The sequence below is a fragment of the Arvicanthis niloticus genome, chromosome 11 (genome assembly GCF_011762505.2).
Source record: "Arvicanthis niloticus isolate mArvNil1 chromosome 11, mArvNil1.pat.X, whole genome shotgun sequence".
Taxonomy (NCBI): Eukaryota; Metazoa; Chordata; class Mammalia; order Rodentia; family Muridae; genus Arvicanthis; species Arvicanthis niloticus.
This window is the reverse complement of record NC_047668.1, coordinates 30,014,965-30,031,847: the sequence shown is the minus strand read 5'-3', so window position 1 is coordinate 30,031,847 and position 16,883 is coordinate 30,014,965. Positions and strand designations below refer to the sequence as shown.

Sequence of the window (16,883 nt, the reverse complement as noted above, 5' to 3'; positions counted from 1 at the left end):
GTAAGCTCCAGATACTCCAGAATGCCTGATGCAACCACGTCCATCTTTCTCAAAGAACAACAAAAAATAAAGTCTGTGTCCACAATTTCAACAGAAAAAATCATATGGATATTAATAATTTTTCCAAGGACTAGATTTTTTTAAGGGTTAGTTATAATCAACTTGCAACATTTTCAGTATATATATTTAAAATATTTAACTGGGATAAGTAGTTCATGATGCTTAAATAAATTTAAGATTGTACTTTATATAGATACAAACATGCAGGCAAAATACATAAAGGTTATCATTTTTTTAATGAAAGTCTCAATGGCCTCTATATGGTAAGACTATCTTGGAGACAATCTGGTTCTTTAATAATAATTTCCTGAGCATATACTCAATACATACATAACTGAGGCCTGAAAAGACCAAGCTAGGATGCTGAGGTCACATGCCTAGAGAGTAGCATGGCAGGAACCAAAGCCTGTGATTTTGTGTCCTTTCTTTTCTGTGCTTTGTTAATCAGTGTCTAAACCAGTGTTCAGAAAAAATAATTGTATATCTGGGGATAAATTCTTAGGATAAAGCTAATAATATTTTAGTGTGTATTTTTGTTGTTTTTATTTTTATTCTTCAATGGACTAAGTAAAATGACAGTTATTAGTCACAGCTATGTCACCTGATTATTAAGATGCCTTACTATTTACTGAGTGTAATTATGTAATTATGGTCAAGTTCTCTAGTTCAAAAGTGATGAGATGGTTCCCTGGTTAAGAGCACTTTCTGTTCCTCCAGAGGACCAAAGTATGAGTTCCAGCATCCACATCAGAAGATTCCGAATGACATTTATCTCCAGCTTCAGGGGATCCAGCATCCTCTTCTGACCTCCATAAGAACCTGCATATATGTCACACACACAAACACATACATTCCACAAGTTAAAAAAAAAAAAAAAAAACCTTTTAAAAAGGACTCTAGTTCTTACAGAGAATTTACATGAGAGTGAAAGAATTTTATTCTCATAAAGGCATACTCAAAATATGAGGAAAAATCAGAATATTATGAAAACTGGTGTGGGGCTGTTACTGTTGGAGACAATCCAGGGGAACTGATTCTTATTCGGGAGATGTAGATTACTTTCTACAGGGTTGGTATTCAGGGTTAGCTTGGATTTCTACTTGTCTCCTTTCTTGATCTTTCCAATAGAAACATTTACTCTTCTGTAGTATACCATAGCATCAGTAGGTATCTCTACTGAATGATGGCATGCTGCTGTGTTGACACATTCTTCTTACATGTCTTCATATCCTCCTCTATTTTTGGAATGTAATTGAACAAAACTATTAAAGTTTAGTTAATCTAGTTATTCGTAGGTTTCATTGAAAGTAATAGTAACCAGCTAAGCCCTTTCAGAGAAAAAACATATTTCCAACTTAGTAACAATACCAACAATTCCAAATTAAACCTTTACTTGTTGGTGAGTAAATACTTGTAAGAATTTTGAGCCTTGTATAGTAAGACACTCTATAAACCTTGTGATATTGAAGAAGCCACTGGGGTATATGTGGTATTAATGTCTCTGTTCATATTTTTAAACTTACCTATTTCAAGCCACAGTCCTGAGTGACAGTCCATTTCAGGCATTCCTCCAGCTCCTGTTGCATATATAAAGATCCTGGCTCTTATGCATTGATACAAGATATCATCACGTAATTCCTGACTGTCAGGAATTAGACTTCATTAGCGACTAGCAAGGGTCATCACATCTTCTTAGGTCAAGAAATCAGAGGCAGTAGCACATTCAAGTCCCTGAACTCCTGATCCAATCTTAATGGTTTAATTCTCCAACGGTTTCTTTGACTCTTTCTCCTCTTGCCTCTCCTTCTTTTCCCAGGGTCACTGCATAATCAAATGGATTTTCACTTTATAGAAGGATCAGCAACAACTGCTAATTTAGGTTCTTCTTGCTCTTCCCATTTCAGGTCTTTAAGTACAGGGAAAAGAAAACATAGGGAGCAAACCAGCAATGGTCAACTCAGGTAGCTCTATCTTTGACAGTTCACACGTTATGGGAGGGCGGTGGTAATAACCATGCTCCTTCCAGGGTAGGTTTCTGCTCTACCAAGTGGCTAAAACGTGGTTTTCAATCTTATGTCTCCAGTTATCTAGTGTATAGAATGTTTGCATTTGGGATATCTTATCCCCCTGTCTCTATGACTTAGCTGTTAAATCTAGGCATACATATTTCTTCTCTTTAATTCCTTTAAAAATTTTTAATTATTAAAGCCACTCATTCTCTGTAGATGCACCCTTCCCTAAACTATTTTTGATAACGATGTCTTCTTTTGCTTTCTGCACAAATACACTCTTTATTCTCAATACTTCCCACTAGTGTTTCTTTACATTTTGTTTCTTTCACACACACACACACACACACACACAGTATTTATCTAGGAAGTTACAGTACCTATATGTAAACATTGTAAGAGCAAAGGTCATGCTTTGCATGCCTTTAATATGGAATAATCAATACTGCTAACAGGAATAACAGAGGTTAGGCTTCCAGAAAGACACACTCACTACTGAATGAACCTTCCACAGGTTTTATCTTCATAGGCACCAGAAGTAAAGCCCTCCTCATTTTTTTTTCCTGACCTAGGACCTTTAATTCACCTAGTCACATCTCTAGTTAGTCACTACTTGCCTTTTAATGGGGCTTTCATCAGCTGCTAAACTTATGGGCTATCTATGACACAGTACCAGCGGAATCACACAGTACCCCTTTCAATGCCCTCCATTCACTGACTATTGCTGTACTTTAAGAGTGTTCTGGGAATACACTCCCTGTCTCATCTTTATTCAATGACTAGCCTTCCTAGGATACCACACTAATCCTCTTAGACTGGCATAATGGCTTTTCTGACCCTTTGCCATTTTTAGGACTCAAATAAACAGTTTACATACAACGTAAGGCAGCCTGATTTGTATCATTCCCCATACTTTTCAGGACAAACACGAATGGTATTTGTTGGCTTGTACGTATCTTCTCTATAGGGCTTTTTTTCTGCTTTGCCATATAGTGAGCATTGCATCATCACATAACATGCTGAATTGGTAGCAATTGCTGACTATGTGATTGGCTTCTCAGAGTATAGTTAGAGTAACTTGTTCATTCGGCTGACTCTCCGGTAGTTCATGCTATCTGTACTATGTTTCATTTAATCTAATAGAGAGTACATATTTTTGTGTGTGTTATACAGAGTATCAACATGGCATTAACAGGAGACATTTATTTTGATAATTTTTCTTCTTACGCTGTTCTAAAAGAAGAGCAGCTAACATGTTAAGGACAGGGTGTGGTAAAAAAGTATGGCTCCTTCTAGGGCAGATTTCTGCTCTACCCCAATGGCTAGAACATGAACTTTAATCTTATGTCTCTAGTTACTTGATGGTCTCTATATTTTATAAAAACGTAGACACTTAAATGTATATGATTTGACAGCCACATCCATGCATGGCTTCCAACAGTGGGCTTGACTGGGGCTATGAGACAATTAAAAAAAAAGACAGGCAGATACACAGATAGATGAACAGAAAGCTGGGTTTGGAGGTCTGGGCTCTCAAGTGGATAAATTGCATCATCACAGAAGCTCAGCATTTATATTATATACAGTTGAACAGAGGCAGTGTTATCACATATAGATGAACAAGGACATAGGGTTTATGATGGATACCTAGGTCACGGGGAAACAGCTAATCTTGGTAGGAGCTATTTCTTTAGGGAAGCAGTCTTCAGGCTATAAATATCTAGGGGGAGGGTGGCTGTGGTGGACATTTTCTGAGTACATTGTTGACACTAATACTCAGTTTCTTGAAGCAGGCTTTGCCATCCCTCCGAGCCTGAAGTTTTGGGGTCCATGACATGGCCACGTCTATGTCAACAACACATATTAACATAGGAATTCCTCGCTTGGGGTTTTCTTTACTTTCTACACTTGACAATATTATTATATGAAGATCAAGAAAAGAATCAAATAAAGCCAGTTGTCAAATGATTTGTGTGGGCTCTTTTTAAGAAAACTTGCATTACCATTGTACTTACATTGCATTAGTTTTTTTGTTTTAAACAAGCAGTCTATTGAAGTAGACCTTATTTCTTTAGATTTTTCCCCTAAGATGTACAAAGTATTCAAACTGTTCCAAGTCATTTTCTATGTCTAATTTTTAATGGAAACAAAGCTCCATCTGGTGGAAGAAATTGCTTCTGGGTTTGTCTTGGAGCAGAAGCAATGAGGTCTGTTCGGCAGGGAAATATGTCTACTCATGTGCACATGTTTGCACGTGGCTCACACAGATTTTCCTCTGTCATGAACATGTAAAGAGGGCTCGTGTCCTGCTTCATTGATTTTTAAGAAATTACCTTCACCATTCGATTATTACCAGTGGTTCAGCAATTTATCAGCAGGATAATCTTACTGTGTAAATCACAAAGTGTCTCTTTGATTTTACTTAAATTTTATATAAAAATTTTGTGTACATATTTGTGTGTGTGTGTGTATGTGTATGCCCATGTGTTAGGATGTGTGTGAAGGCCAGAAATTTACAAATACTTTATTTTGCAATCATTCCCCACCTTTATTTTTATTTTATTTTTATCACTAATTTGGCTAGATTGGCTGGCCAGGGGATCATTATTCCCTCATGTTTTGCCTTCCCAATGCATAATGTGGACATTGCAGGTCTACACTGCCATGCCCAGTTTTATACAAGGCTATCAGGTTAGAACTCAGGTCTTCATGCTTGCATGGCAAGAACCTTTGGTCTGAGCCACGTCCTCAACTTCAAGCTTCCTTTTGAAACATCATTTTATTTACGCTTTGATAACAAAAATTTACCCGCAGGACTCTATGAAAATGCAAAATCATAAGAATCTAATGGAGAAATGAATTGGTATTGGCTAATGTGAGATTTGACTCAATGTTCCTTCTTTCTCAGACACATGAGTATCACTATGTATAATCATTGTAGAATGGTGTAGCTTTGTAGCTATTAGCTTGATGATGACTAGAAATCTCACTAGAGTCTACACACTTGAAATGTTTCATATGCCCTTAGTCCACAAATTTATTTTATTTATACTAAAATATTAAATTAAGGACTGGAGTTGTGGGTCAGAGGTTAATAGCACTGGCTACTCTTCCAGAGATCCTGAATTCAATTCCCAGCAACCGCATGGTGTCTTATAAGATCTATAGTGAGATCTGGCACCCTCTTTGGGTTTGCAGGCAGAACATTGTATATACATAATAAACAAATCTTGAAAAATATTAAATCAAATGTTAAATAATCAACCTTTGAAAAATGTTAACTTTTATTACAAAAAAATTAGCTATCTAGAAATGAAGGTTGTTTATTTTTTGATACATGCAATTATCATGAGAAATAATGGCTTCATTTTAGAAATCAGTATGGTGATATGAATGAGTGGTCCCCATGGGTTTATATATTTGAATATAGATGTGTCCCTACTTGATAGAACTCTTTGGGAAGAATTATGGGGTGTGGACTTGTTTGAGGAGGTATGTCATTGGGATGGGCTTTGAGGTTTCAAACGCCTACATTATTTCAAGTCATCTCTCAATTTTTACCTCTTGTTGGTAGATGTAAGCTCTCAGTTACTGCTCCAGTGTCATCATAGCTGCCTGCTGTCATGCTCCTTGCCATGATGGTCATTGACTCACCCTTTGAAGCTTAAGCACCAATAAACTCTGCTGTAAGTTGCGTTAGTTATGGTGTCTTGTAAGGACAGTTGAAACATAGCTAAGACAGTCAGACACACTAATGTTTCACAGGCTTTACTAGTCCCAAGTGCTTCCCACTGCCTTTAGTCTTCAGTACAGGAAACCTGGAGTTAATTCCATTTATTACATTATAGCTTCTTTGAGATGCTTAAGACCTTCAGGGTTTAGCAATAGAAGAAAAGTCAGTAAGATGAGTCTGTAACTGTCAACAGCGTGGAGGAAGTACCTCAAATATCAGTAGATGATGTGTGCAAAGCAAGAGAGGTGAAACAGGTATTTCTCAAGTGGAACAAGGTTTTACTAGCTTTTTTTTTTTTTTTTTTTTTGAGAGATGCTGAAGGTGTAAGAGCTTTTTTTAAAAAAGCATTGGAGGAACAAGAACTGTTGGGAAGACCAATTTTCTTCAGGGGAGAGAGAGGTTGCCTTTTCACCTGGAATGCTGAAGTGGATGCTGTCTGGTGATCTTTTTGTTATTCTATGGTGCCAGCCTTCAGCCGAATTCCCCCACATCCCCAATACTGGTTAGGCCCTAATCCTGAGCTCTATCTCTCAGTGAATAGAACCATATTTATGAAAGAGGGCCAATGTACTCTGCATCCTCCATCAATAGAATCCATTTAAATGCTTACTACAAGTCCTTCTTCTCTCAACTCTTACCCTGAACACTGTCAGTGAATAGAACTCATTCTTATTGTAAGGGCAATAGATGTTTTTGCTATATTGCTGGGGAGTTTTGATGTGACCCATCCCTGAGGCTTTGTTGTGATAAGTGTCACATGTAGACTTTCCTCCAAAGTTTCACTGTACTTAAATGTCTAAGAAAAATAAGCCATAGGCTCTGACTCTGGAAGTTCCTGCCCCAGCCCTGCTACTGTAGTGTTGACCTGAGTTACTCCTTACTTGGTGTTTCTCTGCTGCCTGTTTGCAGAGACATTGACACCAAGGCTTTGTTCCCCTTGAAACAATCCCCTCAAGACAGGGAAACATTAAAACTGAATTATTTCTCTTTATGTTGAGATCTGTTTAGCTGTTTTAGACATCATCATATTTAGCTTATTTCACAACAAGAGCTGAGATATAAATCTAGGAGGGACTCTGGCAAATGCATGACATTTGTTGGTTGAAAATTAATGATCTGCCTGAAGATAATTTAAGACTATATACTTAGCATTTTGGCTTACTGTGTACTAAGCATATTTAAATTTAACCTGCCTTCAAAAGAATAATGAATCTAATTTCACTATAACTTGAACTTTCCCTCGAAATCTGCTTTTACGTCCTAAGCTAATAGTAAGATTAATTTAATTTAAGCTTTAATCTTAAATTACACACTCTTCTATACACTTGACCCAGAGTAATGTGTTTGTGTGTGTGTGTGTGTTTGTGTGTGTGTTGTGACAATCATTTTCTGAAAGTAGCCAACAGATTGACAGCATCCTTATGCAACAAGTATCTACCATCATACACGTTGGAAGAAATTACAGGCTATAGTGTAGAGAGAATCTCTTTTGTTCTGTGTGGAAGCATCACTTGCCAATAGAAAGCTGATGGCCTATGAACTGAGGCAGAAATAGAAGCTGGGACACCCAAGAGAGAGATAGGATTCTGGGAAAGAGTCAAGAGCTGTGAATTAGCCCTGAACTATAAGAAAGTTAGATACATAAAATAGAAGAGGTAGCCAATCATGTGTCAAAGACTAGAATAAGTGGATTATATAAGTTACAAGCTAGTCAGGAATGAGCCAAAGCTTATGGCCAAGGCATTTATTCATATATAATTAAGTCTCAGAGTTGTTATCCTAGGAACAAAGTGGCAAGGCAGAAAAGCCCATGGCTACAATGTAGCTTGATAACACGTTTACAGTAGTGAGTGCTTCAGTTTGGTGTTAGTAAAATTACTTCTTAGCGTGCAAAACTAAAGGGGCTAGAGAGATGGCTCAGCAGTTAAGAACACTTGCTCTTCTTGCAGAGGACCAAGATTCAGTGCCTAGCACCCACATGGCAGTTCACAACTGTCTGTAACTCCAATTCCAAGGGAATCTAGTGTCTTTTTTAGGCCTCTGGGAGCACCAGGAATGCTTGTGATGTACAAGGCAAAATATCCATAAACATATAAACCTCTTAAGTATTTCTGTCAAGAATCCTTAATTTCTCTTCTATGCCATGTTCTGTCTAATGTTCAATAAATTCAGAGCAAATATTTTAGTTAAGAATAGCCACAGCCACACACATACACACACACACACACACACACACACACACACACACACACACACACACAGAGGCACAGATTCTGGCGCACACACATCAGGCATCAGTCACAGATACACAAGCAGACAGATTGCAAATTGGCCAGTTACTACACATGACAGACTGATGGAAGGTACTGAGAGAGAAGTGAAAAACAGAAAAATTTGGCTTGCTATTGGTCACATTAACCCAAAAGGAAGTTGTTTGGCTTCCTTTCCTTCCTGTGACATCAGTGCATCTGGTGATCCCTGAGGATGTCTTTAAACACAAAGTGATGAAAGTAGAAAGCAGGATTTTAGTGTATTCTCCATTGTATCTCTGTGTTGAGCTCAGGGATTTAAATTTCTCTTCCAGGTAGGAAAATAATTGCCTGCCTGCCTGCTTTCCTTCCTTCCTTCCTTCCTTCCTTCCTTCCTTCCTTCCTTCCTTCCTTCCTCCCTCCCTCCCTCCCTCCCTCCCTTCCTTCCTTCCTTCTCTCCCTACTTTTATTCTTTCATTTAAACACAGGGTCTCACTATAGAGCAGGACTGGTCCAAGAACTCACCATGCAAACAGTGTGGCTTCAAATTTATAGAGCTCCCGATTCTTCTTCCTCCTGAGATTAAAGGTACATACCATCATGCTTGGCATAATTAGATTTCATGAATAAATTATAGGCTATATAGGTAACTATTGTTTAGAGGCTACACTGAAGGACATTAATCTCTAATTAACCTAAAGCTTCTTTTAGCTTGGTACCACCACAACAGAAAAACAACAAAAACAAGAACAGTGTGAAAAGCTCAGGGTAAACTGAGGCAACCAGAGGACACTGAAGGGCAAAAAAAAAAAAAAAAACTTTTTAGGGGAATGGTTAACACACTGGTAGAACTAATTTTTTTCTTTCAGCTTTACTGAGGTAAACAGATATGGAAAAAAGTGCATCTATTAAACCTACACAATGAACCATTTGTGATATGTGTATACACTGGATACATATTATGGCTTCCAGTTTAGTGTTTTATGGGATTCCTGAGGATGTGAACAAGTGGGTCTCCGCATCAATGTCTGCTTCTTATGCTTTATTCTTTATCCCTTAGAACCCTGTTTGTTTCTAGTGAGAGACAGTAATGGGGTGTATCCAGATGGCAGTGGAGGTGAGTTGGATTTATAAGGAGTAAAAGGAGAAGAAACTGTAATCATATTGTATTATGTGAGGAAAAATTACTTTCAATAAAAGGGAAAAAGAACTTCCCTCACACACTCAACATATGTATAGTGTGTATGTGTATGTGCAAATGCGTATGAGATATAAATAGAAGGGGAACGGAGGGAAGCATGGAGGGAGGAGGAGGGAGAAAGAGAGAGGGGTGGGAGAGATTGAAAATTTTCTCACAAGCATACATTTTTATCAGCAGCAGTTGCCAGGGTATATATTGGAACTTATTTGTGACATAACTTCAAGGTTGTACCCTGTCAAAGGTGTCTACTGGCAAACAGCCTTCTGCTATCTGATTTTGTAAGTTCAACAGTTTCTAGACTCCATGTTTAAGTGAGAGCAAAACATTTTTGTTTTCCTGTGTTTGTGTCATTATACTTAGTACAATGTCTTCCAGGTTTATCCATGTTGTTTAATGCCATAATCCCCTTTTTAAGGCTGAGTACTATGTCTCTGTGAGTGTATGTATTTATAATGACATGATAATTTCTTTGTTTCCGTATCACCTGGTTTGTGTTGTTATGGCACAAATGGCAGAAAAGTCAGGGTGAGAGAAGAGAGAAGAGAAGAAAAAGGGGGAGGGGAAAGAGAAGAAGAGAGTGGAGGAAGAAAAAGGGAGAAAGGAAGGAAAGAAGAAAGGAAGGAAAGAACAAAGGAACTGGTTTCTTGCTATGGAGTCTAGAAAGTCCAAAATCAATGAAAAAAAAAAAAAAAAAAAAAACTACCAGGGAACTTTTCTTTCATCCCTTGGGTAAGAACAGGATAAAAAGAGGACTAGGGTTTGAACTCCTTATTTCAAGTCTTTGTACAATCCGGAGTAACCCATCCATAAGAGAAAAGCCTTCCTGACCCCAACACCTTAGGCCCCACTCCCAAAGCTTACATTGAGGATTAAGTTTTCAACACATAATTTTTTGGGTGCACTACACTGTTTAAGTGTAGTTTGCCATATGGACCACTTTTAGTTGGAAAGATAAATTTTAGCATCTGGCGAATGACACTTTAATGTGACTAAACATGCTACATTGTGCACTTATTTTTGCTTCAACTTTCAGAGAATATCCTGTCAGTTCTTTGAGGTTATTTAGGCTTCACACAAAGCCCCACTGCCAGTCTTCATGGGCTAACAAAAATATGTTGCAACAATCTCCTGTATAGTAGAAATTATGTAAGTTTGTACAAACTGAAAACAAATAGTTTTCAAATCTCAGATAAATTTATATCTGAGCATATTTATCTGTATAAACAGTGAGCTACTGGGCACAGTATTCAGATTTATATTTATGATCAATGTCACTATATACTTGCAAATGTAACCACTTTGTATTTGCAATTTCATGGTTTACTAATAATATACTCTAAGCATTTTACCCCACTGAGACAGTGCATTTTGAAATTGTGTTTTACTCGTGTATGTTTGATTCATCTATTTGTTGCTCCTATGCTGACCGACTTCCTGCACCTAGTAGAAGAATGGGCATGCTGTTAAATGAATTATGGTCTGACGAGTCTCTTCCAGAGCTCCAAGAAGTGTGGGTGCAGTGGGAATTTTCATTTGGTTCAGACAAAATTTCCTAACCCTGGTTAGTTCTAGTTTGGAACTAGCTTCTTTGATATTGCCAAACAGGTAAGAGGTGAGCGGATGGGCTGGGAAGTCCCTGCATCCTGAGCAGGCCTGTCCATTCTGACGTCTCACCTACAGTCTGCGCCAGCCCGGCAGGCAGCTGTAGAACCATCCATTTAAAAACTGCCCACTAGAGGGAGGCGAGCACCATAAATATCGGTGCGTTGCCCTGCTGCGTCCATGAGGAGGGGAAGCAAGGCACAAGTGCAAATCCCTAGACTTTAACATTTTCTCCGATGTTTTCTCGTACAAATCTCATCGGTTATTCCTATAAGGAAACAAAATTCAGCATATAACAGTACTATATTCCGATTTTAATTCGTGAAACGTAAAGAGAGTAAAGGTGCTATGGAGAAGCGAGATGCAGATGAATTATCTGAACTTAACAAAACACCCTGGCAAGCATGGGCTTCCCCATACTTCCTGAGGCCTCTTCCTCTGTTTTATTCGTCCTGGATGTAACTGTTGTATTTATCTGCTAGGCTGTCATTTTGTTACATATTGCCCAGACATTTAAGGTAAAAGAAAGACTCCACTAGGCAGATGTTTGGACCATCCGGAAATTAAGACAGTTAACTCTCAAGACTAAAATTGTCTGCTTACTTTCTTAGAAAACTGAAAATGGGTATTGTTTTCAATGGCGAAAAAATCTCAGTTGTTGGATGACGGGCCTAAGTTTGAACTGTTTTTCATCTTCCCAATACCATTTCATGTATTCGTCCTCGCTTCCAGAAATCACTTTTAAAATGTTCAAATCCTGCAGCAAACGCTCAGGTTTTGTTTGTATTGAATTTTTTATGTTCAACTATTTGAGGAAAAATGAAAAATTGTGTAATCCAGCTTGAAGTGTTAAAACAGAACATTCGAAAATATAAATACAAGTATTGAAAATTGAGATAGTAGTTCTTTATACAGTAAAATACATTTAAGTTTTGAGTTTCACTAATTCTTATATTTTGACTAATTCTTATTTAGGAAAAGGGTAATTATTGTGATATGTGATTGTCTCAAACGTAATTTCAATAAAGTATAATTTTTTTTAACTTTTTAACTACTTTAAAGCATTTGAAACTAGTTTTCTTTCCAGTTTCCCTGAGTTACTATTTATAGGTACAAACAAACTTTGCACTCTCCAATTTCACTTACAGTGTCTTTTTTAAAAATAAAAATAGTTTCTTTCACTTTTCCTCTGCTACACAGTTAGAAAGACAGATAAGCCACAAACCATGTATCTTAGAGGCAGCTCTCTTGAGTTTACATTCTTGTTTAGTAAGTGACTTGGAGGCATGACTGATTCTGTGATTTCCTTTCTCCTTCTCTCTCACCTCTACCTTCCTTTCTCTGAATGATATTCGGCTTCACCCATGAGCAAAACTGTATCTCCCACTCACCTCAGAGGCCAGATTATCCCATTTTGTCTTTTACTTTATTTGTACTTGGAAAAATTTAGTGCGGAGTTAATGCAAACTGGTCGTAAAGAGCCAACACACGTGATGATACCGGACAAAAATGAAAATATCAATCATTTTCCTTCTACCCTTTAGCTGTGTTCTCCCCTGCACAGTTTGGATCTTTAGGGGTATTTTCTAGCATGTACCATTCTATACACATGAAAGTTATTAGGATTGTGTATTTCTTCAATGTTTCTTAACAAAGGTGAAATTACGTGAAAAATAGAGAGATTTGCCTTTCCACTGGCAATACATTTTTCAAGCTGTCTTTCCATCAGTGTCCAGAATTCTTTCACTGGTTATAGCTGTGTGAGCCCCATATTGGTTGGCTCCCATCTCCTATTCTGGAAATTTCAATCACGTCCAGCATTTGTTTATTAAATAGTTCTTTCAGTGCAGAAATGTAAGTAAACATCTTTGGAATCTGATGCATTTCCTACATTTTCATAAAATCCTGTAGATACTGAAGTCACACCTGGCTTGTTATTTACTTTTTACTTATGGCTTGCCTTACTACAAAGGTTTTCAGCTGTCTATATTTTATGCTGCTCTGGGTCTTTGAAAGATGTTTGCTTTTTATCTATCAAACACGTTGGTTGCCAGAATTAGATTTCAAAACATAAAATGCTATTTGTCTGAATGCACATTTACTAGAAAGTGAAAGAACATCATTGAAATGGACAGCACGGGTAGGAAACTCTTACCCTTAGGACTGGGAGAGCAACAAAACTTCCCTGGCTGGTTGACCGCATCTCTGTGGGATTCAGATCACACTGATCAAATATGGGGTCATATCTCATATCTTGTCAGTTTTATTGTTGGTTGAAAGCCAGCATTGAGGGGTTGAGTAGCAGTTTAGTGGGAACACAAAGTGATAATATGATTAGCTTAGACACCAATATACTTACAAACATATCAAACACTACACATTACACAAGAATTTACAGACATTCAAGGGTGTTAGTACATTAGTATGATTCTAGAGGGGAAATGAATGTGGTTGGGGAATAAACACAAAAGACAACAGGAAACAAAACAAAAAAGCATGTAGCTGGAGTCCTGAGCGCTCGTGTGATAGTGAAGCATTTGGAGGAAATAACAGTTTTGTCTGTTTCTACACTATCTTTTTTGTGGAGGTGATTTCTTGCTCTCTCTGTTTGTCTCTGTCTCTGTCTCTGTCTCTCTCTCTCTCTCTCTCTCTCTCTCTCTCTCTCTCTCTGTCTCTCTCTCCTTTCTCTCTTTTTCCTTTAAGGCCATTAAAACAGGCAGAAAAGATGCAATGAACATGAACGTTCAGTGAGCTAATTGGAGCTGGAGTTAGTATCCAGTGTATTCTTCTGTGGCGTTGAATAATGGTATATTAGGTACTATAGCTATGAGTATTTATATTCTCTGTCCATTGGGGCACTATTCAGAGCTAAAATTTCTGGACAAATGAAAAGTTCATTAACCTTTCCATAACACAACCTCAAATTAAAAGCGTAAGGACTGACCAGCTGTTTGAACCATTGCAGGTGGTGTCGGGATATACCAACTTGAAGGTGTGGAAACCCAGCCTAAAAGATGGCATAATTGCTGTCTGGCAAGACTGGCCAAGATATCACAGGAGGAAAGATTTCAGAGAGAATGTGTTAAAAACACTTCCTGTGCTCCAGGCATGCTCTGAAAACTTTTCTCAAGATCACGTAATCTGAAAAACAAAGCTATGAGGTTGGAAATGTGGAAAAGGGGTCACAGAGAAGTTTAATAACCCGCTGAAGATCGTCCATTTAATGAATGTAGGAAATGGTGCTGAAATCTAACAGGAGGTCAAGAGTTCCTAAGCGACTTTAACGCAAGGCACTCAATTTGAGGAAGATGTGGGTGGGGGTAGGAGTGGCCATGCTGGTATAACATAAGGAGCAGGGAGGTGGAGACAGAAATTGCAAGGTCTTTGATTCCATTTACATTACACTGGGTTTTACATCTTCCTCACTGTGGCTGCAGAAGGGATTTCAGAGTCAGGTCAGCAGAGTAGAGGCAGGATTCTGGAAGTCACTTTGGAAAGGTTGGCAGCCTCTCTCCAGCCTCTCTTTTGGAATTAGCACAAACCCCAAACATCACAGCCGGATGTTTGAAAGTTTTTAAACCTTGCAATTTTTGCAAAGTTCCTCAACTCCTCCCCATGCTCTCCCCCCCCCCCCCCCCCCCGCTGGATGTCACGAAGTTCTTAGGCTCCGTTGAGTTTAGAATGAAGAAAGTGTAATTTGAGTTTGTTTTCTCAGCGAGGCGATGGCAAAAGGATATTTATGGTGTTGAGGAATTTCAGCTTTTTCTCCAGCATGTAGAGTGTGTAGTATATTTAAAATACCACTCTCCAGGATATCTCCCTTTTGCTGAGATAATAAAATTGATCATATGTTTGGAGGTTAAATAAACTGTTGTAACAATCTTGCAGCTGCCTGCTGGTTGCGGTTTTCAAAAGCAATTACTCACTCTGGAGTCAACTTTGAACTGTACATTTTAATTGAAAAGCTAATTGTAGGCCATTGCTCCTGATTTAGCATTTAATTTGGCAGGTTTGGAGGCAAAGGGACTTGGGAAGAAAGGGAAAGGAAGAGAAAGCTTGCAGAAGAGTCACTGAGTTCTAATTCCTGATTGTGTGAGAGCCTTCACACACATGATACTTTCTATCCTTACCAAGGAAAATGTGCCTGGACCAGTGGGCACATTCTGGAGACATTTGTCTGAAGTGGTTTGCAAGGTCCTGAGTTTATCCAAATTTGCTCCCCTGACCCCAAGCCCAGCGTGTGTCTGTGAGATGGAAGCAGAGATGGAGGGAGGGAAGATAGAGAGGGAGAGGGAGAGAGAGAGAGAGAGAGAGAGAGAGAGAGAGAGAGAGAGAGAGAGAGAGAGAGAGAAGAAGGAGGAGGAGGAGGAGGAGGAGGAGGAGGAGGAGGAGGAGGAGGAGGAGGAGGAGGAGGAGGAGGAGGAGGAGGAGGAGGAGGAGAAGTAAGGATGGGGAGGGAGGCAGAGATTCTTGATTCAAGAATTCAGTTCTGTTACCTTTCTGATCAGGAGTTTATTTCATTTCTTCAAATCCTGATGATGCCCAAGGGTCGGGACTGACTGTGACTGAGAAATGTCAAGCACTGAGTGTACTGTTGTAGTCCAGCAAGACACTGGCTTGTTTACAGGTTGCCCAGCAGAGGGATTCAGGCTTCTGGTGTACTTATTAAAGTTCTCTGTGATTAAGAAAACAGTGAAACCTGGATTTTCCATCCAGGAAGTTAGTAGCATCCTTAAAATGGCCAGAAAACAATTTATTTTAGAATCAACTTGTGGAATGACATTAAGTTGTTTCTTTTGTAGTCAGCCCACACCTTAAAGTAAATTCAGTACTGTTGAGGCAATTTAGACAAGACTATGCAGTGCATTTTGTAAATAAACACTTTCTTAGCTTAAAACAAATGTGTATGTATAATGTCTTTGGTCTTTTCCATCAAAGGTCAGTTGGGAACCTCTACTGAGATTTTTTTTTTTTTTTTTTTTTGAGCCAGATAACACATTGTCTACCTAAATTAGAGCTGAGATGAAAAGCAATAGAAGAGTGCATCGATTTTCTTTTGCAAAAAACTTTTAAATACTCATTATATACCTTTTGGGGCTTATTGTGGAATGTAGATTTGGCTGGCCTCAATTGTGGATATTTTCAGTGGCCTTATAAATGTAGTTTTTGTGCATCAGTACACTGCTCAGTGAGGAGGATAATTAGTCTATCACACTGCTCTCAGAACTCTGGTGAAATGTAATGTATGACATGAATGGTCGCTTCAGAATTCAGTGTCTGCTTTACCAACAACAGAGAACAGCTGCCACTTATTTGGCATTTGAGTATCAAATTTGAAACTTGCGTAGTTAATGGAAAAATGAAACATCTGTGTTGATATTACGAAAATCATCCTGAAGCAACAACATCAGAAGAGATGGCAGCTTCCTGGTATCCAACTTCCAACAGTCTTTATTTATTTATTTATTTATTTATTTATTTAATCTATTTATTCAACTTATTTTATCTATCTATCCATCTAGCTATTTATTTATTGGTGATCTCGGTGTTCATAGTCTGCAAGTACAAGTAACTCATTTCCAAGGACAGAAAGGGGCTTTATAGAAATGAAGACTTGAAATGAAAGTTTAACACTTCTAAAACACTTTAACCCTATTCATTATAAAAAACAAAACACAAAAAAAGACAAAAACCAAATAGTCCTCTACTTCGGGTGAGTGCATTTGCTTAGAAAAGTAGAAAAATGAAATAAATTGTGTAGTAAGATTACAGAGCCCCTTCACTATGGGGAAAATAATCAAAGAAGTTTGTATATAATATTACTAGTGACAGACTATAGACATAACGGGTTAACATTTCAGACATATTCTTCATACTTGAAAAATAATAGTCATACAATTATTTTTTTAAACAAAAGACTATGAAATCATTTAGGTTAATAGTACTTTCCCTTTTTGATGATCTTGGAACAAAAGTAAGGTAAGTTTGACATCTTAGTTCTAGAGTCTGAATTTCAGAAACTAAAGCAA

General features: G+C 38.0%; 1 long non-coding RNA gene across 1 annotated transcript; it reads right to left on the bottom strand.

Moving 5' to 3' along the window:
- Positions 1-551: 551 nt before the first annotated feature.
- On the bottom strand, positions 552-15,489 carry LOC143443960 (uncharacterized). The gene is made up of 4 exons (XR_013113418.1): positions 15,351-15,489; positions 8,577-8,627; positions 1,584-1,637; positions 552-879 (listed from the first exon to the last, which is right to left on the bottom strand). It is a non-coding gene; the product is annotated as an uncharacterized LOC143443960 (long non-coding RNA).
- Between the last annotated feature and the right edge of the window lie 1,394 nt (positions 15,490-16,883).